We start from the raw sequence: 21,555 nt of genomic DNA on the forward strand, positions 1-21,555 counted from the left end.
TGTGACAACCCTCCCTTTTTTACTTCACTTCCTGGATGGCTCGCACCTGCTCAGTACATTCATTCTGACAATTTTGACCTCACCAAGATGGCGACTGCCAACATCACTTCCTGTCAAGTCAAAACATGTTCATTCTCTATCCCCGCCCTGCACATGCTCAGTACATTCATGCTGACATTTTTTGACCTCACCAAGATGGCGACTGCCACCATCACTTCCTGTCAAGTCAAAACATGCTCATTCTCTATCCCCGCCCTGCACATGCTCATTACATTCATTCAGACATTTTTGACCTCACTAAGATGGCGATGGCCCTTCCCCCCATTCCCGCCCCTTCCCCACCCAATCAGGAAGTGCTTGACAGTATTTAACATCACTGCACTAAGCCACATGCACTTCCGGCCTCCTCCACACCTGACTAGATTTAGGACACAAGGTAATGGTGCCCTACAGTCTTCATAGACTGGGTTTCCTTTCTCCATCTCAGCTTATTGACCTGCTTTTTTGTCCTTAGGACGGGAGTCACGTGCTGACCCTACACATCGGTATGTGACCCCTAAAACTTTCTTTTATATCTTTTCTTTCTATATACCTTGCTATTCCTTAACCTATACCCTTTCTCAGTGGTTACTATAGGTACCGTTCCAGCAGCTGGATTACAAAGGCAAACCTATACCACTTATACACACACCTCAAAACCAAGGATCTAGGTATTTATACCTTATGCCTTAACATTTCCAAGAGCACCCCTTACACACTGCCTCCTTAGATGACCTCACCTTTATTCCCACTCCACTTCACTGTCCCCTAATGCCCTTTCTCAACACTACCTACACATTCATGCTTTTCAACTCCTTACACCTTCACTCTATTCCTCTTTTCAACCTCTCACATGTTCACCATATCACACCACAATACATACTCACTGGCCTCACATCATTATAGATCCATACACACCTTCACAAAGGATGTTTGACACTGTCCCCACCTTATGTATCACCTATCACTAGATTTTTGGTTTTATAATACTTTATAAAGTTTATTTATTGATTTTTGTTCTTTTATTGTATATATTGTAGTCATATCCCTGATGAAAGCTCGAGATGTAGAGCTGAAACGTTGGATTGTAACACCACCCTTTTTTGGATTGTAACACCACCCTTTTTTTTCACAATCAATAAAATCACAACAATTAAAGACTGTCGTTGAGAAGACTTTACTTTCATGTTATCTTGCCCCATGCGTCTCCATCCTTCCCCCATATTGCAGCTTTCAGTAAAAAAAAAAAAAAAGAGTTTTGCCTTACCTGACCATGGTCCAGTGGCATCCTCTCCCTCTAGTTGAGGCGCAGATGATGTCAGCTGCCGTCCTCTGATTTCCTGGCAGCTGTTAACTATTGTGGTGCATGAAACCGGTGGCTTCCTGTACGGCAATAGATTTTAACTGAATGTGGGTCCGAGGATGCATGTTCAGTTACTGAATCGTCCGAACCCTGCCCCTGGGGCCCGGTGAGGAAAAGCAAAAAGAGGGGGCCCCGACCAGGCCCAGCCTCTTTGCTTCTGCTCACCGGGCCCCATACACCAGTAATGCCAGTAATGCCCTGATGGCAGCCCTGATCAGCTAAGTAAGGAATCTTACTGGCAATGCTCCATGAGAAAGAGTATGCAAGTTAGCTCTCTCCAGAAGAAAGACTCATAGTTGCCACCTACATGGACTTTATACTTTTAAAAGAGCAGTAACTGCAGGAGGATAAAATGGAAGAGAGATCCCATACAACACCATATCTGCCTTGTATAATGAGCCAAGCAGTGATGAGGATTTCCGAGTCATCTATTTATGATAAAGGAGTCATATTATTAGCGAGTTATCTTTTTTATGACTACATTGATACTTAGGTTGCCATAAAAATAATTTGTTCTCATTTTAATCTCTGCCAAACAGAGCTGCCACCTGATATACGATATATTCCCCCTGTACTAGAAAAGAATGATTACACTCACTCCTCAATAAGAGCCCATTACACGGGCATTAGGAGGGGAGAAAATGGAGCGTTCTGCTGACTGAGGCCTCTATCATTACTATAATGATGGATCCCCCTGGTTGTCTCCTTATCAAACATTATGATTATTTCACCACTATATAAGCACTAAATATTGTCCAGCCCGAGGAGCACAATAAATGGACAGCTCCAATGTGTCACTGTAACACTTATCAACAGAATGATCCGACTGTAAAAAAGCATATAATGTCTCTCCTTCCTTCTATTTAAAGGGCAAGTCTAGATTTAGAAAAACAAAGCTACTTTTTTTTTTCCAGAAATAGCACCACACTTGTTCGTGGGACGTGTCTGGTATTGCAGTTCTGATCCATTGAAGTTTCTAGTGCAGAGCTGCAGATCTGCATAAAACTTGTGGACAGTTGTGGCACAGTTTTTAAACTTTTGAAACTTTTTTTTGCACATGGAAAAAAAGAAAACACTCTGAATGACCTTATTACTTCAATATTTCAATGATAAACTTCTCTATTTAGAACTCGTTTCATAGACGGCATAGATCTCTCTCGGTTCCCATTTACAGAGGTCGCCTTGTCACCGGCAGATGGGCTCACACAATTTGATCAAACTGTGCAGTAAGTACCACAATTTTACAAGTGTAGTTTATATAGCTGTAAAGAAGTAAAAATGGGGTTGTCCGGTCTTAGGCTACAAGTCTGCAGTCACTCTATGTGACTGTAGACCTGTGAATCCTCATATCGCGCACACTGCACACTGACAGGATTCTCCGATGCCGGGCGGTCATTTGACCATAAGCATTCTATATGCATACTCCCAGCCACATTCCGACTACACTGTTTGCCGCCTTGATCAATACACTTGCACTGAGCGGGGCGGCGCCCATCTAGTCGAATTGTAGTCGAATTGCATGCTTATAGTTAAACAACCGCCCCCTCCCGGCATCGGAGAATCCTCTTAGTGTGCAGTGTGCGCATTGCGACGATTCACAAGTGTGCGTTCCCACAGAGTGACAGCAGACTTGTAGCTTAAAGGGGTATTCCCATTTCCAAGATGCTATCCCAATGTGTAGTAGGTGTAGTAATAATATTAGCAAATATCTAAGAATTAGACATTTAGCGTAGTTCTCCTGATTCGCTATGTCACTAACTCCATGTGCAGAGCATAGCAGTAGCTTAGGTATCCATGCTACTGGAATACCCCTTTAAGCCTGGACAGCCCCTTTAATATATTCAATGCTCACATACAGCTTAGCGGGCTCATACTGTGGTTGCATACAGCAATGTAGTTACAGCAACCTGCACCCATACACTTATTTAATACTGTTATTTAATGCTGGCGGTGCTTTGTCAATTTCATTTTTTGCACTGCACAGTTAGGGGTCTTCATATGTTCTGAGCCCTCCCAGCTAACGGCTTCCCCTGGATGAAAATACAATTTTGTGCTATGACCCCCATTTCTCAGTGCGCGCTACGCAGCAAATTCTAGGCCTCAGCCCAGTTTATTTAAATCAAGACCCTGTTATATCAGAGCACTCGACCGACATGGATGTCAATGTCTGACAGTAACAGGTGTCACGATAAAACGGGACCAGAACACAGATTAACAAGGTGGGCGCTCCCTGGATAACACTGCCATCTAGTGGGAGATACAGGTATTTCTGATGACTTTTCTTACGATTCTGAAGACATTACCTAATATCGGGTCCTTCTCTATATTAATCTTTTCATTTTCCAATTACTTTCTTGGGTGCGTTGCGAAAAGTTTCCAAAACTTTTTTTTAATCTTTTTTCATGTTCAGACGGCACATTTTTTCTTCTATAGAGATGATAACAAAAGTGAAAGGAGGATTTTTTGGTGGGTAGCATGGTGGTACAGTTCACTAAATAATGGCAACCTGTGCACAGCGCTCTGCAGTGATTATACAGTTGCCTCTGAAGGAGGGGCATGACTATAGCAATTGCTCCCGGGCCCTGGAGCCTAGGGGGGTCAGAAAGCCTACATCAGAAGACTATTACTATTAATCACCTGTGATATTTGGGGGGCCCTGTTGAAGATTTTGCATGGGGGGGCCCATGATCATCAAGTTATGCCACAGCTCCGTGGTAAGTGTCTTTGCCCATGCGCCGTAAGCTCAGGCATAAGATCATAAGCAAAGTGACACTTATGTATATTCAGCGGAAAGAAGCAGAAAATTTGAGATTTCTCAGAAATCTCACCGACCCTGCATTTCTAATTCTTCCTGTTGAATTAGCCACTAGTGATGACCGAGTATACTCGTTGCTCGGGTTTTCCCGAGCATGCTCGGGTGTCCTCCGAGTATTTTGGCGTGCTCGGAGATTTAGTTTGTGTTAAAGCAGCTGCATGATTTGCGGCTGCTAGACAGCCTGAATACATGTGGGGATTCCCCAAGAAACAGGCATTCCTCACATGCATTCAGGCTGTCTAGCAGCCGCAGTATATTGCGCCTTTTCCCTACGGTCATAAAAACGTTTGTTCTTCCATCAAAAGATGCTTCAGGAATCGTTCTTTTTCTTTGGAGTTTTGTAAACTTGAAGTATTTTGTTAAGCTTTTTTTTGATTGTTTAGTTAATGGACGTTTTTTCGATGTTATTTCCACCAATGTTTTTTTTTCATCATTTTTTTTTGGGGGGGGGGGGAGTGACTGTTTACACGCATTTTCCAGACAGTTTTCAAAATCCATTTACGGGGAACCTGTCATGTCCCCAAATACTATTAACCTGCAAATATAGGGTTAATCTGCACATCAACAGAGTCACAAATCTGGATGGCCAACTTACTAAAAGCCTGGCTACTGGGAGAAAATGAAATATATTCTTCCCCGGAGCCGCTGGCTTTCAGTCACCAAGGCGTGCATTGAGCGGCTACAGTCACTGCTCAGTACATAAAGAGTGGCAGCTGTAAGCACGCAATGACAAGTTGATTGACAGCCGGATCCTCAGCGCATCTGTGCAGAGTCAGTTGTCAATCAGAGTTCTGGGGCGTGCCCCAATATAATACTATGAGCGATGAACGCAGTCGTTCTATGCTTGCCTCTATGACTGAAAGCAGGCGGTCCCAGGAAGAGTAGAGTTAATTTCCTCACTGCAGCCGTCCTTTCATAAGGCGGCCGGAGAGCTTTAGATTGCCATCTGCAGGATACTAGCATTTGGGCTCATAACAGGTTCCCTTTACTGACGAAGAGAGGCTTTTTTCAAGCAAACATGCTGGAAAAACTCTCAAAAAGAAGGGTGTCTTTTTGGCCTTCCAATCGGCTTCAATTGTAAAATATAGAGAATCATCCTAGCAGACTGATGTTACTTCTTTAAATGCCTGGCCTGAACATATAGGCAGCAGGTCTTTTTCCTAAACAAATTAATAAGAGCAATATTTGCATTATTTTCTCAATGCATTCTCTGCTATTTTTTTACCACACTTGCTCAAAAAACTGCTGAAAAAGATGCAGTGTGAACATACCCTTAAGGCAAATTCCTACACACGGAAGATTTGCTGCAGATCTTTCTATGACTAATGATTCACCTGAAGTGAGCTTACAGAAATTCATGCACTTACAGATATAAAAAATAAATTATTTGTTCATTGCTTAAATTTACTAAATGAGCGTCACTTTTTTTTTTTACGTTTTGCGTAGTATCATGCTGGAAAGTGATAGTCGTGATTTATTTTCCTGCGTGTACATAGATCCATTCCAATTCATGTGTTGTCAAGTTAAAACACCCTCACTCAGATAATAGAACAGATTTTCGGCTAAAGATATTTCTGCAACAAATCTGCTGTGTGTAAATATACCCTAAAGAAATCCCCGGACAAAACGATAAACTGTGGTGTGCCCAGTGCAGGGCTAAAGTGTCAGTGCCAGAGACTGGGATAAACAGAGAATCCCAACATCATATACAGTACCACCTCAAAATCTTTCCCAAGAGTTTTCATTTAAAGCCAATTAGAAGACTTCTTAAATGGCAAAGTTGATCTTCACTGCCTGTTGTCAAGAGTAATCCATTTCCAGCGGCAGAGACATCGGTGACAGATTACAGGAAGGGTGGGTCAGGTCCTATCTCTCTGCTCCTTCTCTATTGTCTGTCACATTGCATAAAGACAGGAGGGTCTCCCCCTCCCTCCACATTGACTGCTGTGAAATGAGGTCCGGAAGTGTTTGTAATGATACATACCTCAGCTCTGCTGTGCTATGACTTATACATATTCCCGGGCAGAGGGAGCGGCCTATCTGCATACGCTTATATTGAGCTGAGGAGAACAGGAGAAGTGCCAGAAGACTGGAGAAGAGCAAATGTTGTTCCTATCTTCAAAAAGGGGAAGAAGGTGGACCCAGGCAACTATAGGCCGGTGAGTCTGACTTCTATACCAGGAAAGATCTTTGAACAAATTATTAAACAACATGTATGTCAATACCTGGATAAGAATGAAGTGATTAAACAGAGTCAGCATGGGTTTGTAACTAATAAGTCATGTCAGACTAATTTAATTTCCATCTATGACGGTATTACTGATTGGGTGGATCAAGGAAATGCTGTAGATATAGTATATCTTGACTTCAGCAAAGCATTTGACAAAGTCTCTCATACAATCCTTATTGAAAAAATGACTAAGTATGGAATGGACAAGGCAACTGTTAGGTGGATTCATAACTGGCTTAGTGATCGGACCCAAAGAGTGGTCGTAAATGGCTGCACATCCAGTTGGAAGAATGTCTCAAGTGGGGTACCACAGGGCTCTGTCCTGGGCCCTGTATTGTTCAACATCTTTATCAACGATTTAGATGAAGGAATTGAGGGTAAACTGATTAAATTTGCTGATGACACAAAGGTAGGAGGGATAGCTAATACTAGAGAAGAGAGAGAGAGGATTCAAAAAGATTTAAATAAACTGGAGAAGTGGGCAGCAACTAACAGAATGGTTTTTAACAGGGAGAAATGCAAAGTACTACATCTGGGCAATAAAAATGAAAAAAGCATATATAGAATGGGAGGAATAGGGCTAAGTGACAGCACATGTGAAAAAGACTTGGGTATACTAATAGATCACAGACTGAATATGAGTCAACAGTGTGATGCAGCAGCAAAAAAGGCAAATGCAATTCTAGGATGTATTAAAAGAAGCATACAGTCTAGATCACGTGAAGTAATTATTTCCCTCTACTCCTCTTTGGTCAGACCTCATCTGGAATACTGTGTCCAGCTCTAGGCGCCACATTTTAAAAAAGACATCAACAAACTGGAGCAAGTTCAGAAAAGAGCGACCAGAATGGTGACCGGTCTGCAAACCCTGTCTTATAAGGAAAGGTTGCAGGATTTGGGAATGTTTAGTTTGCAAAAGAGAAGACTGAGAGGAGACTTAATAGCTGTCTACAAATATCTAAAGGGCTGTCACATTGTAGAAGGATCAACTTTATTCTCATTTGCACAAGGAAAGACTAGAAGCAATGGGATGAAGCTGAATGGGAGGAGACACAGATTAGATATTAGAAAAAACTTTTTGACAGTTAGAGTGATCAATGAGTGGAACAGGCTGCCACGAGAAGTGTTGAGTTCTCCTTCAATGGAAGTCTTCAAACAGAGGCTGGACAGACATCTAACTGGGACGATTTAGCGAATCCTGCTTTGAGCAGGGGGTTGGACCAGATGGCCCAGGAGGTCCCTTCCAACTCTACGATTCTATGATTCTATGATTCTATGAGGTCACGCCTCGACCAGTGATATGGCTGGCTAGTGGACCTGTCGGATTAGAGGGTGTAGCCTTGTTCTATACAAGTGTATGGAGAGCAAGGCCATGCCCACAGGCCGGGAATATATATAACTCATAAATAGCCTCCGGTCCCTGGTCAGAAACCTGCAAATCGTTGCAGCACACAGTGCGTGCACTGGGGGGATTCATAAGTCTGCAGCAACACAGAGTGACTGCAGACTATCGGTCTGTACCGGACAACCCCTTTGTAGAGGTGTAATAGCAACCCCCCCCTAAAAAAAATACCTTCCAAATTGAAAAATGCACAATTTATCAATACTCTATGATGATCTGCTATGTACAGGTACATACAATGGCTAATATTTCAGAATCTTCCCGCACGAAGTGTGTTTAGCACTCGTAGAGTGAGTCTCCTAACTTCAGGGCTTTCTCTGGTACAAGTAATGAAATATCATTTTAGAATCACTGCTTTTGGCATTCGGCTACAATATAAAGCAATAAACCATAATGGTGCTGTATTTCAGTATCCCCAGTATAGTGGCTGGGCGGACAGTGACCACGGGTGACACATCAATAGACTGTGACATTGTCAGAAGGGACCGAGTCAAAGATGATTATTATTTTATTACTATATAAACCTTAAGGTTGAAATAACGAGTGTTCACATTACTTCAATATCGTTTCTGGAGACACGTAACCGTATTATCACCAGTGGCCCCCCTCTGTGACATTTATATCCCCTTATATAGTAAATGGAAAGGGCCTTCTAATCATTGCTTCATCCCTGTCTAATGAAAAGTTTGCACATTTTATAATATAATCAGCTCTACTTGCTATCAGTAAATGGAATAATTCAGCCAACAATGGAATGTTAACATGTAGAGAACACAGGTGCTTCTCACAAAATTAGAATATCAACAAAAAGTGAATTTATTTCAGTTACAATACAAAAAAGTGAAACTCATATATTATATAGAGTCATTACAGAGTGATCTATTTCAAGTGTTTTTTTCTGTTGATGATTATGGCTTACAGCCAATGAAAACCCAAAAGTCATTATCTCAGTAAATTAGAATACTTTATAACACAAGCTTAAAAAAATGATTTTAAAATCCAAAATGTTGGCCTATGGAAATGTATGTTCAGTAAATGCACTCAATACTTGGTCGGGGCTCCTTTGGCATCAATTACTGCATCAGTGCAGCGTGACATGGAGGTGATCAGCCTGTGGCACTGCTGAGGAGTTATGGAAGCCCAGGTTGCTTTGATAGCAGCCTTCACCTTGTCTACATTGTGGGGTCTGGTATCTCTCATCTTCCTCTTGACAGTACCCCATAGATTCTCTATGGGGTTAAAGTCAGGCGAGTTTGCTGGCCAATCAAGCACAGTGATACCGTAGTTTGTAAACCTGGTATTGGTACTTTTGGCAGTGTGGACAGGTGCCAAGTCCTGCTGGAGAATGAAGTTTCCATCTCCAAAAAGCTGAAGTGCTCTAAAATGTCCTGGTAGACGGCTGCGCTGACTTTGGTCTTGATAAAACACAGTGGACCTACACCAGCAGATGACATGGCTCCCCAAACCATCACTGATTGTGGAGACTTCACACTAGACCTCCAGCAGCTTGGATTGTGACCTCTCCACTCTTTCTCCAGACTCTGGAACCTTGATTTCCAAATTAAATGCAAAATTTACTTTCATCTGAAAACAATACCTTGGACCACTGACAACAGTCCAGTTCTTTGGCCCAGGTAAGACGCTTCTGGCGTTGTGTATTGGTCATGAATGGCCTGACACAAGGAATGTGACACTTGTAGCCCATGTCCTGGATACCTCTGTGTGTGGTGGCTCCTGAAGCAATGACTCCAGCAGCCGTCCACTCCTTGGGAATCTCCCCCAAATTTTTGAATGGCCTTTTCTTAACAATTCTTCCAAGGCTGCGGTTATCCCGGTTGCTTGTGCACCTTTTTCTACCACAGTCTTTCCTTCCACTCAACTTTCCATTAATATGCTTGGATACAGCACACTGTGAACAGCCAGCTTCTTTAGCAATGACCTTTTGTGGCTTACACTCCTTGTGGTGTGTGTCAATGACTGCCTTCTGGACATCTGTCAAGTCAGCAGTCTTCCCCATGATTGTGGCACTTACTGAAACAGACTAAGGGACCTTTTTAAATGCTTAGGAAGCCTTTGAAGGTGTTTTTGTTAATTATTCTAATTTACTGAGATAATGACTTTTGGGTTTTCATTGGCTGTAAGCCATAATCATCAACATTAACAGAAATAAACACGTGAAATAGATCACTCTGTGTGAAATGACTGTATAATATATGAGTTTCACTTTTTGTATTGAAGAACTGAAATAAATTCACTTTTTGATGATATTCTAATTTTGTGAGCAGCACCTGTATGTGGTAATCTAATCTATTCGAATATATGGACTGTCCATCTCATAAAGACAACCCCGGCCCAAATGCCCTAATATATACCCTGAAGTCTGTAGGAGTTTCATTAGTGTTTTTGATCAGAGTGTCATCAGAGTTTGGTCAGTGTCAGTATTAACCATCAGAGATTGGTCAGATTTCATCAGTGTTAGTCCATGTTCACACGCTCAGTATTCGGTCAGTATTTTTCATCAGTATTTGTAAACCAAACCCAGGAGTGGGTGAAGAATACAGAAGTGCTGACGAGTTTCTATTATACATTTCCTCTGATTGTTCCACTGCTGTTTTTGGCCAATAAATACTGATGTAAAATACTGACCAAATACTGCAGTGTGAACGTGGCCTTAACGATATCATCTAAGCTAAAGGTTCAACTGCAGTGATTATGTATAAGGAAGTCGTAGCAGTATTAATTAAGAAAAGTGTAAACAGAACAATCAAGGAGTCAGACAGGAGTGAGGAACCAAGGTAGAATCAGGATTATAGTCAACAGTGAAGAGACAGCAACAAGGAAATAATGATATTTGTAAAAAACAAAATTAAAAGGGAACCTGTCATGTTGCAAATGGTGTCTGATCTGCAGGCTGGAAGTTATAGAGCAGGAGGAGATGATCAGATTGATTTAGAATTATATTGGAAAAGATTCAGTATAGCCAGTATTTGATTAATTTAAATCCCTTATGTTTGTATGGAGGAGTCCAGTGGGCAGCTCCAGCTATTGACTGACAGCTATCTTTACATGGACAGTATATAGGAAAGACCGTCCATCACTAGTTGGACCGCCCACTGGACTCATATACACACAAACACCAGGAATTTCAATGAAAAAAATACAAGTTATACTGAATCTTTTCCAACAAATCTATGTATCATTCCGCTCACCTCCTTGTAATGATGGGCGAGTATACTCGTTGCTCGGGTTTTCCCAAGCATGCTCGGGATGTCCTCCGAGTATTTTGGCGTGCTCGGAGATATAGTTTTCGTTGTCTTATCTGCATGATTTGCGACTTGCAAACAAGCTGAATACATGTGGATTGCCTGTTTGTTAGGGAATTCCCACATGTATTCAGCCTGTCTACAAGCCACAAATCATGCAGATAAGACGAGGAAAACAAAATCTCCGAGCACGCCAAAATACTCGGAGGACACCCGAGCATGCTCGGGAAAACGAGTATACTCGCTCATTACTACCTCCTTGTCTATACCGGTGGACTGCATGTACAACGTGACAGGTTACCTTTAAATGTGAAGAATTGATAATGGAAATAGGAGCAGAATCAAAAATGGGAGCGTAACGGGAACTAAGCAGATGACAAAGAAAAAAGTGAGCAGCTAATAACACTGGTGAAGCTAGACCTTCTATATGTCTGGGAGCTGGATGGATCGTTAAATGGACTGTTGAGCAAAAGACGTGAGAGATGTCTAGAATCCAGGGTTCCGGATACGACATCAGTATTTTTTACACATCTAATTCAATGACTAAATGTGTTCTTTGTCTAGATCCACTCAGAAGAGCCAATTAATTGCCTGGTTCCTTGGAATCCTTACAAATATCCAATAACTTTATTTCCAAAGTCCTTCACCACCTAAATGCTAAGTTCACCTCGGGAATATACCCTTCAGCCTGGCAGTAAAATAGTAGCCCACAGTTGTTAAAATACATATAAATCAATTGGTTTTCTTACAGCTGATTAAAAAAGATATATTTGGTGAGGAGCTGAAGTGAATTTATCTGAAAACTCCTATCTGAATAAACATCTGAAGGCAGGAACGAAATTTCATAATCCGTAATTGCATCTGCGGGAGAAAGAACTTGCAGGAAATCAGGAACTTGACAATCTCAAATGTAATACATCAAATTCACCTACTGAGATTTTCCATTAGCGGCTCAGTAAGAGAGGACTAACATGAAAGGCATGCCAAAAAAAAAAAAAGAAACCCAACAACAACACAACGCGTTTCACTTCACGATTCTGCATTCTTTAAAATCATGGCAAAATTGTGACATCGGGTATTACATTAACATATAATATCTCTATGGGAAATGGAAACAAGTCACTCAATGAAAGCTTCTCGGAAAGTGAAATATCGGACGCCATCCATCAACTTAATTTAATAAACCCACTTATTTGGGTGGAGATATCATTATTACTGACTATAAATAGCTACCACAACACCACGACTGACAACATGTGAGAAATAAATGGACCTGGCCTTAAATAAGGTTATCGAGCAGCTGCTGAGTGCTGGAATAATGTAGGCCAGTTTCAGGCTGAGAAATAGAAAAGTTATCATAAAAAAAGCAGCCTGGAGAAAGTCTACCAATTTCCATAATACTTTACAAATAGAGGTTCATTAAAGATACATTTTCAGATATGCAGCACATGGGGAAATGCAACAGTGTCTTTTTAATCAAAAAGCAAAAAAAAAAAAAAAAAGAGAAATCCTTACAGATACAACTCAATGGAAGAAAGATGTTATCAATATTTATTGCAATATTAATTATATTTTTACTATTATTATTTGTACTATTTATTAATTACAATATATTAATACATGATTAATTACAAGAATTTGTCATGTCTGGGACAACTGAGGTATCAAGTTACAGGTCATTCTAAACTATTGGATGTTCAGATGCTTCTGGTGGGTAGACAGGTCAACTTTTTCTTGAATTTGGTTTAAGGTTTTTTTTCCCACTTTTAAAACAGATTCCAGTAATATAAAATAACAAAGACAGATAGTAGTATTCACACTCCAGAGCTTGTCGTCCCGGTGTTTTGGCTACAGCGGTAATGTCACATTGACAACTCATAATGCGGCTGTAACGAATCACTGAGCTCAGTGGCTGTGCTCATGTAGATGGCTCAAGCCGCTGACTGACTGCAGCAGTAAAGTTAGCTGCCCACGTGATGTCACCGCTGCAGCCAAACACAAATACCTGAGCAAACGGTGAGGAGGCAGCACTGGAGGCCGAATGCTTTCTGTCTTCATTATTTTACATCACATGAATCGTTTGGGGTCCACTTTTCTAAATGTGGAAGATTCTTTTAAGGGACTCCAGTTTGAATAAAACTAAAATTCCCACTGTAAAAACTGATTTGGTTGTAGTTGTGATGTAACATGGTCATATAGACATCCCATGATAGAGTATCGCAAGAAAAAATTGGCATCATCTCAACAGGGTTGCCAACTGTCCAGAAATTCCATGACAATCTGTAAAAATAGGGAACGTTTTTGCCCTTTACATAAAAAAAAATCATGGATACACTAATTTTTTTTAAGCTAAAGAAACTTATATAAAATATTTTGACTGTAATTATCATTTTACCGTTTACAGCGAAGGCAGCGGATGCTTTTATATCAGAATTATGGGCAGTAGACAGGTATCACTTATAACGGTTTACTATGGTTTTCCAATGTGTCTGTAAAAAATTATTGTCCGTGATTTTTTTGACATGCTGTCCAGAAAAAATAAAAACTCAAGTTGGCAACCTTGTATCTTGCACTGTTCCGATTGGTGATATGTTGAGTTAAGGACAAAAGTAAAAAAAAAAAAAGAACAGCTATGCATGGATCTCCATTGGTGATGGGTATTGATTCATTAAAAGAGGTTTAGTCTTCAGGACTTTCTTCTTAAAAAAAAAAATCTAACTCTACGGGTATGTTCCCACGATCCGGAACTGGCAGCCAGCTCATGTTCGCTGCGTCCAAAGCGCTGCCGTTTACTGAATGCAGGTGATTCTTCATGTGCTCACTGAATACATTGTATGGGTGAAATTTCTCTCATGGAGACTTGCATCTCTGCAAGTGAAATAGACATGCTGTGGTCTGGAGGGACGCGCCGCACGTCCGTCTCCGCGGGTGAGCGACGCCTGTCTGTGGACATGGGATTTCCTGAAATCCCATCCACTATGATGTAACATCTGCATGCTGCACAAGTACGCAATGTCCAACCCGCAGCGAATACTGACGGTGGGCACATACCCTACCTCTCCTTACCAATAATGGCTTGTGAAGGGCAGCGTTGGCACAGTAAGAACATCTATTCGGTTATTACAAATGGTAATGCAAATAAAAGAGAATGTGTCATCCGGCACACAACCTCCCACAGCTTCATGAGTCCCTCACCCAAAATCCGCTTCATCACTGCTCCACAGGTTTTTCAGCACACAGAACCCTGTAGTAAGGCTGTAAGAAGATCTAGGATATGGTAAGGTAAACTGAACGGTGTAAAAAAAAAAGAATGATGACTAATATAATAAATGCAAGAAACCTCCGATCCTCACAAGATCTCCTCCTGTACTCCGCTCTTATCTCCTCTTCCTACAATCGCATAGGTTTCTCCCGCGCATCCGCCCTACTCTGGAACTCTCCACCACAACATATCAGACTCTCGCCTACCATGGAAACCTTCAAAAAGAACCTGAAGACTTACCTCTTCCGACAAGCCTACAACCTGCAGTAACCACCAATCCACCAAACCACTGCATGACCAGCTCTACCCTCGCCTACTGTATCCTCGCCCATCCCTTGTAGATTGTGAGCTCTCGCGGGCAGGGTCCTCTCTCATCCTGTACCAGTCGTGACCTGTGTTTAAGATTACTGTACATGTCTTTTATTATGTACACCCCTCCTCACATGTAAAGCACCATGGAATAAATGGTGCTATAATAATAAATAATAATAATAATAATAATAATAAATGAAGCACTTTATCTGTCTACCATTTTAACTGATCAATATTGCAGTAAACCCAGACAGAGACCTTTAAGCTCAAGCACTATGGACCTGTGAGACTTAACGCCTTCACCCCCCCAGTCTATTTTCACCTTCCTGACCTGGCCAATTCTGACCAGTGTCACTTTATGAGGTAGTAAGCCTTGTATGCTTCAACATATCGCAGTGATTCTGAAATTGTTTTTTTTTTGTGACGTTATACTTCATATTAGCAACAAATTTAGGTTGACATGGTGTGTGTTGATGAAAATATCGAAAATTACCAAAAATTTGAAAGTTTTGCAATTTTCAAATGTTAATTTTTTTATGCCCTTAAACCAGAGAGTTATATCACACAAAATAGACAATAAATTTGCGCATGTCTACTTTACATCAGCTTCATTTTTTAAACATAACTTTTTTTTGTTAAGAAGTTAGAAAGGTTAAAAGTTTATTATCTATTTCTCACTTTTCCAATTAAATTTCAAAACCAATTTTTTACAGACCTCATCATTTTTGAAGTGACTATGAGGACCCACATTGAAAAAATTAATTTACCCCGTAGGGGCTTCACAGGAACTAAAGTAATGAGGAAGGAAAAATGTTTTAATTTTACCAACCAAACTTGAATTAGATCCAAATTTAGCATTTTCAAAAGCATTATGGGAAAAAATGGACTGTACAACTTGTTGGGCAGTTTCTCTTGAATACACCGATATCTCCTATGTGATAGAAAACTGTTTGGGTACCCTGCAACTTTTGGAGAGCAAAATTGGCTAAAATAGACATTGCATGCCATGTCAAATTTGGAGAACCCCTGATGTGCCTAAATAGTGGAAATCCCCCACAAGTGAACCTATTTTGGAAACTACACCCCTCAAGGAACGTATCTAGACGTGTAGTGAGCACCTTCAACTTGCAAGTGTGTCACAGAATTTTATAACGTTGAGCCGTGAAAATGATAACATACATTTTTTACTCAAAAATGTTGTTTTAGCCCCAGAATTTCCCTTTTCACAACAGGGTAACAAGGAGAAAATGGACCCCAAAGCTTAAGGCGAGCTCCCGGTAGAGATCACGTGGGCACAGCTCCTGTGCCCCGCATGATCGCAATGACGTACTCATACATCAAAAGTTGGTAGCCCCTATCCAACCATGACATATGGGTATGTCAAAGGTCGTTAAGGGGTTAAAGGGGGTTTTACCACAAAGTTCATTTTAATCATTAGAAAGTGGAAAAATTATAAGTTCCACAACTGGATGTGTTAAAAAAATGTTCCTGTCCTGAGATAATCTTATAAATGTGCCCCTGCCGTGTACTGTGTATTGGCTGTATTTGACCACGCAGGAGCATGGTCCGATCATACCACAGCTCCTGGGCAGGGGAGCACAGCATCACAGCTGTGAGGTAAAACATGTTTTTAAACAGGCAGGGAAATATTTTACCTCATACAAAGAATCAGCTGTGATCCCCGGCTGTCCTGTCTGTATAATCTTCTGCTTCCTCCCCCCTGCCCAGGAGCTGTGGTATGATCAGACCATGCCCCGGTATGCTCACACACAGCCATTACACAGTACACAGCAGGGGAACATGTATAAGATTATCTCAGCACAGGAACATTTTTTTAACACATACAATTTTGGAAATTACTATCATTACAAGATCTATTGATTAAAATGTACTTTTTAGTGGGAAAACCCCTTTAAAGAGTCTTAGATTTCAAATTTATAAATTACCATGGACTTAAATAGGCTGCCCAGTCTACAAATTCACAGACATGACCCATCCCACCCGTTGTTCCCCCTATGCTATACCCATATCGCCATAGTTGGCCGAATCTGGCATATAAATGACAAATGCCTCAATATTTTTACACAACTTCCAAGTTACACAAAAGTTTTGAGATTAATTATGGTGCTTTACATTAGAACTGTGGCATAAACACACTTAATGAATCACCCCCATAAAATAAGGGCCATTTTTGCTGCATATAAGCCGGAGACTTGAGAGGTGTCTTGAAGAAAAAAAATAATATGAAGAAGAATTAGAGTGAATTGTCAGCCAGCAATAGATGGAAACTTTGCAAGGTGTTTCATAAATTATAAATCACAGTCGGTTCTTATTAAAATTCAGTTGCGATTCATATAAGGAAATGTCACTTAGAATAATCAAACACTCACAGCTCTATGGAGGCAGCTGTGAAAGCAACAATGGCTATTTAGAAAGATGCTTCAAGCAGATCCACAATTACAATGGTGTGAGATGAAATAAGAGATTAGAAAAACATGGCTGCGAACTCGCCGAAATGACTTCTGTAATACGGAACACATTCATTTCTGCAGTCCTCATATCAGAATGCTAAAAGGTTTCTAGTATTGGAATGGAAAGTATCTCTGCGAAAATAAGAGGAAGAGCAAATAACAGCTTTTCTTTCTTAAAGGGGTGTCCAGGCTAATGATATTGACAAGCAGTGTCCAGTTCACAGTGTACAAAGCAGTGCTGTTTAGCTCGATTTGCATCTGCCTGCCCATGCTGATAGCAGCTGATCCGCTGAGGTGCCGAATGTCAGGCTCCCACCAATATGATATTGATGATCTAGCCTAAGGCTACTTTCACACATCAGGTTTTTTCTAACAGGATGCATCCGGCGTCGCACCGGAGCAATGGATCCGGCGTTAATTGTGGACAACTGATGAAACGGATCCGTTTTTCTGCCAGATCCGTCTACCAATGTTTATATCGGTTTCCTGGGGGCTGGCCAATTGGATCTGAGCATGCTCAGGCTTAAAAAAACGGATCCGGTGGCCGGATCAGTCTTTTGCCGGATCCGGCGCATTCCGGCGCCCATTAACTACCATTGTAGCAAGCCGGAAGCGCTGTCCGGTTTTTAGCCGCTGACAAAAAACGTTACTAGAAACGATTTTTTCCAGACTCCGGAATCAAACATTTAGCCAGATCCGGCGAAAATCGGAAGAAACGGAAGGCAATGCGGCGCGATTCGGAGCTAATACAATTCAATGAGAGAAAAATGGTCCCAGCGGCAGATTTCGTCGGATCCAGTTTTTCTCAAAATAGCCGGATCCTGCCTATCGTAAAAAACCTGATGTGCGAAAGTAGCCTAAGGGATTGTTCAAAGGACCGTAGTTTTGGTCCAAGCACGGTTCGTCAAAACATCGGATCGTACTCGGACCAGTGTTATTAAATGAGGCAGTGCACATATTTGATTTTTTGGATAAATCGCAGCATGCATCAGATGGCACACACCCATTCATGCCTATGGGTCCGTGGAAAACATTGGAGTGCAGTCCAATTTTTACAAACAGACTAAATGGAGAAAATGGAGAAACTTTTTTAATACTCCACATCCGAGAAAAACAGATCCCACTCTGATCAAACAGTGTGATCAGCATAATGGGACTGTTTGTCTTGGATGGAGAACATACGTTTGCCCTAAGGATAGGTCATCAATATCGTTGGACTGGACAACCCCTGTAACACTAACAGGCTTCTACAGGTTATTAAATCACGCACTTAGGGGATGCATCCATGAGTTTTAATAAGGAAATACTACAAAAATCTTAAAACACCAATCCAACGAGGGGTTCAGTGCTGGAAAGGAGCTTAAAACCTAAGTCCTCTGCCCCTAGACACCCTGCGGTGTCTTCACCATTTTTTGGCACCAGCTTTGGTCCAGCGGCGCCATTTTGTGACAGTAGATTCTGACTGGCCAAAAAAGAAGCTACGTCACAAGCTCTTAAAACAAGTCTATGAAAGCCAAAACGAGGCCAGAACAAGGCTCTCATAGGCTAGTTTCACACTAGCGTTCTTGTGCACAACGCAGGGCTGCTGCTAAGCCCCGCCCCCGGCCTCGCCCCCTCAGGTCAGTTCCTCCTCTGATCGCATGAGGCTGCATGCGACCAGCGTATCCTATATTTAGTGTTGGAGACGCTGATCGTGCACTGGTCTGAATTTGCTGGCGCTGCGCCCTTTTGACGCTGCGCCCAGAGCACAAAAATGCAACACAGCGCGTTTTTGTGCGCTGGGCGCAGCGCCAACAAAATCAGACCAGCGCACGATCAGCGTATCCAATGCTAAATATAGGATACGCTGATCGCATGCAGCCTCATGCGATCAGAGGAACTGACAGGAGGGGGCGTGGCCAGGGGCGGGGCATAGCGGTGGCCCTGCGCTGCGCCCAAGAACGCTAGTGTGAAACTAGCCTTAGACTTGTAAAGTGACCTACATCAGAGTGTCCGTCTCCAGTAGGTGTACACATCCTAACAACCTCATCAGCACATGCAGTGCCAAAGTGGCACACTTTGTGGGGTTACTCATTATTGGATATCTGTTTTTAAAGGGTTTTTCCCATACCCTTCAGATATGCCCTCACTTTATGAACACTATAATTCTTAGCATCAAAAAGAGTCCCAGAGGTCGGACCACCACCAATCCCAAAAGAGATAGCATATCAACATGATATGGGATCAGTTTATAAAATGGGAATATCTCTGTTAAAGAGTCATTTAGTAGATCCTACTTGTGTAGATGAGATTGACACATACACAAAATGTGAAAAATGTTAGATTTAGCCTTTTTATTATCTGGTTATGCTTTTTGCATTTCTTTGTATTTCAGTACATCAGCCCAATCCAGCAGTAACAAAAGAAAGAAGCAAAAGACGTTTTTGGGGTAGTGCGGCACAAAACCTCTACATGAACGGCCACCCTAAGTGGTTAATGTTCTTTAGAAAGAAATAATGAAGGAAACTAGTCTCTCGGCTGCTGAAAAAGAATAAAATGGTGCTTAAGAAATAATAAGCAAATAGTACTTATGTTATTAAACAATGTAATAATCCTAATAAAGGAAGGAACATTAATTACAATATTTTCTTCTCTTTTTTTTAATGACCGATCAATGCCATAAAATATGCTTTAATGCCCAATGTGCTTTTCTTACGGATTATTTAATTAGCAGCAGGCGGTGAGAAAAAAAGGAAGTAAATGTAATTAGCAGTCTGTTCTATAGCTAGAAAAAATCACAAATCCTGGTGCAGAACAGCTGCTGGTATTAATCTCTCTGCAAATTACAGATTAGTTATTTAGAATAATATGTGTGTACAGTACTTATTGATTTACAGATATCTAGGTGGAAGATTGATTGCCATCTAATGATCGCTTACACTTATCGCACAGTAGATACTTTGAGTTATGCCCACAACCACTGGAGAACGTCCAGTGTCGGTAACAACACCTAGGACCATCATTGATCCATTTATGGACGCATACGTGCCATACAGGAATTTGCATTTTACATTGCATTTGTGGTGACTACCGATCAGGGTGGGCCCCAAAGCAGCAACTTAGTCAAAATATATAGCACCAATGTCTTTGCTACCTGCACCTTGGCTGCTCATTAGTCTCAGTTAGTAAAGAATAATACTGGCTACTACCTCCGATGAGTAAAATTTGTATGCTAAGACCCAAAAGAGAGAGGCTAGTCGTCAGTTGTACTGGTTGTTACGTGGTCCTCTTTGGGGCAGGAGGGCTTACACATTTTAATTAAAGCGAACCTGTCAGCATGATTTTGCTAAGTAAACTACAGGCATTGTCAGGTTGGCAGTGTTAAAATGATTAAATTGATTCCTGGGGTGAAGAAATCCATCTTGTGGTTCTTGTGTAATCAGTGTTAGAAGTTTTCAGTTATTGATATGCCCATGCTCCATGCGGGACTGTAGGCAGTCTTATCTTTCTGCTCTAAGGCAGAGAGACTTGACCACAGGGCCACCCAGAAACACAAACATGTTCCTTATCAAACAGTGAGAAAGACAGACTGTTTGTACTTTGTGGTGGTCTGTGGGCAGGTCTTTGCTTGATTTCTCTCGCTTAGAGCAGGAAGATAAGACTCTGCCTACAGTCTCGACACAGAGCGCAGGTATATCATTAACTGAAAACTTCTAACACTGATTACACAAGAACCACAAGACGGATTTCTTCACCCCTGGTATCATTTTAATCGGTTTAACACTACCAACCTGACAATGTGTCATGACTCTATTGTCAGGTGTCCAAACACCAGGGACTCCTTCCCTGTCCCTAACAATAGGGGTGCCCTAGCTTGCCCTGTTTCCCGGATTACTTCTGATGGTGAAGATGCCGGGGCCATGTATCTTGCCTTAGCGCCTGTATCTGCCTCAGTCTTTACCATACCCCCACCCAGGAAAGAGGTGAGTAGTTGTCACGTCGCTGTCAGACTCAGGGCCTGCTGTTCCGGCTTCAGCCACTAGGAGGCGCCAGACTGGCACGTCGCCGCCAGACTTGGGGCCTGCTGCTCCGGCCTCGGCCACTAGGAGGCGCCGGTCTGTCACGTCGCCGTCAGACTCGGGGCCTGCTGTTCTGGTCGCGACCACTAGGAGGCGCCGGACCGTCACTTTGCCATCAGACTCAGGGATGGCTGTTCCTGCCTCGGTCACTGGGAGGCGCCGTGGTTCGCTCGTGGGTGATGGTGGTGACAGAGAAGGGGCTCCTGCGCAGGCATCTGGTGGGTGCAGCCTACGCCCCTCTGTCAGTCATCAGGGGGTTACTGCATCACCATCTGGTCTAGTCCTGGGGGCGTTCCTAATTGCATCACCAGTCCGGGAACCTGTGAGGGATGACCTGATC

General features: G+C 41.9%; 1 protein-coding gene and 1 long non-coding RNA gene across 3 annotated transcripts in view; one reads left to right on the plus strand and one right to left on the minus strand.

Moving 5' to 3' along the window:
* PTPRN2 (protein tyrosine phosphatase receptor type N2) overlaps positions 1-21,555 on the minus strand; it is a 1,309,069-nt gene that overhangs the window by 1,105,908 nt on the left and 181,606 nt on the right. The gene's annotated exons all lie outside the window — the stretch shown is intronic.
* Positions 11-1,197, plus strand: LOC141095551 (uncharacterized). Its single transcript, XR_012233420.1, has 2 exons — positions 11-436; positions 515-1,197. It is a non-coding gene; the product is annotated as an uncharacterized lncRNA (long non-coding RNA).

Source organism: Dendrobates tinctorius, unplaced genomic scaffold (genome assembly GCF_039654945.1).
Source record: "Dendrobates tinctorius isolate UK_male_01 unplaced genomic scaffold, ASM3965494v1 ptg000070l, whole genome shotgun sequence".
NCBI classification, from domain to species: domain Eukaryota; kingdom Metazoa; phylum Chordata; class Amphibia; order Anura; family Dendrobatidae; genus Dendrobates; species Dendrobates tinctorius.